The sequence below is a fragment of the Orycteropus afer genome, unplaced genomic scaffold (genome assembly GCF_000298275.1).
Source record: "Orycteropus afer afer isolate SDZICR_OR568_19922 unplaced genomic scaffold, OryAfe1.0 scaffold00093, whole genome shotgun sequence".
Lineage (NCBI taxonomy): Eukaryota > Metazoa > Chordata > Mammalia > Tubulidentata > Orycteropodidae > Orycteropus > Orycteropus afer.
Genome location: NW_006921680.1, coordinates 1,902,155 through 1,903,491, shown reverse-complemented (window position 1 = coordinate 1,903,491; position 1,337 = coordinate 1,902,155). Strand labels below are relative to the sequence as shown.

General features: G+C 36.5%; 1 non-coding gene across 1 annotated transcript; it reads right to left on the bottom strand.

Annotated features, from left to right (window-relative positions):
• Positions 1 to 310: 310 nt before the first annotated feature.
• On the bottom strand, positions 311 to 372 carry LOC122150133. Its single transcript, XR_006163502.1, has one exon. It is a non-coding gene; the product is annotated as a U7 small nuclear RNA (small nuclear RNA).
• Positions 373 to 1,337: the final 965 nt, after the last annotated feature.

The window sequence follows — 1,337 nt, the reverse complement described above, 5'->3', positions numbered from 1 at the left end:
CCACAATTTTCTTTATGTAGATTCATATCATCCATGAAAGGGAGCTCTGGTGGCATAGTGCCTAAGGCATTCAACTGCTAACCAATAGGTTGGCAGTTCAAACCCATCAGCCACTCCCTGGAAGGAAGATTGGGCAATCTACTTCCATAGTGATACTGCCTTGGAAACTCAAGGAGGGGTCACTATGAGTCAGATCCGGCTTGATGGCAGTGAGGTTTTTTTGTTATTGTTTTTATCCATGAATAGAGATAATTTACTTCTTTTCCAATCTGGATACTTTTTCTTTCTTTCTTTCTTTCTTTTTTAATGGGAGGGTCTTCCAGGAAAAACTGAAAAACCTGCTAGGCAAATCCTAAAAGAGCTGTAGTACTCTATCTGGATACTTCTTCTTTTTTTTTTCCCCTCTTGTTTTATTGTTCTGGTTAGGACTTCTAATACAATATTTAATAGAAGTGGTGAGAGCAGGTACTCTTATCTTTTCCCTAATTTCAAATATAGTTGTACTAAGTATATTTTCTCCATGAAGTTTAAAATTGCCTGTTGGCTTTTCATATATGCTCTGAATCATGTTGAGGAATTTCTATTCTATTCCAATCTTCTTTAGGGTTTTCATCAAGAAAAGGGTGTTGGCTTTTATCAAATGCCTTTTCTGCATCCATAGAGATGATCATGTAGTTCTATTCCTTTGTTCCTTTCATGTGGCGTATTACGTTGATTGACTTTCTAATTTGAACCATTCCTGCATTCCTGAGATAAATTCCACTTGGTCATAGTGTATGACTTTTAAAATATGCTATTGGATCCTGTTCACTAGTATTTTCTTGAGAATTTTTGCATCTACATTCATAAGAAATAAACCAAAACCAAACTCACTGCCATTGAGTTGATGCTGAGTCATAGCAACCTCCATTGGATTTCCAAGGCTGTAATCTTTACCGAAGCAGACTGCCTCATCTTTCTCCTGTGGAGCAGATGGTGGGTTTGAACCACTGAATTTTTTTGGTTAGCAGCCTAATGCTTTAATCACTATACCACCAGAGCCCCTTATCAATAAGAAATATTGGCCTGTAATTTTCTGTTCTTGTGTTGTCTTTGTCTGGTTTGGATATCAAGGTTATGTTTGCTTCGTAAAATGAATTAGGGAATATTCTTTCCTTCTTTATCTTTTGGAAGAGTTTAAGTAGTATGGGGGTGAATTCTTCTCTAAATGTTTGGTACCACAATGAAGCCATCTGACCTGGGACTTTTTTTTTTTTTTTAATTGTGATTTGGGTGAAAGTTTACAGAGCAAATTCACTTTCCATAAAGCAACTCACATACACTTTGTCTCATGGTAT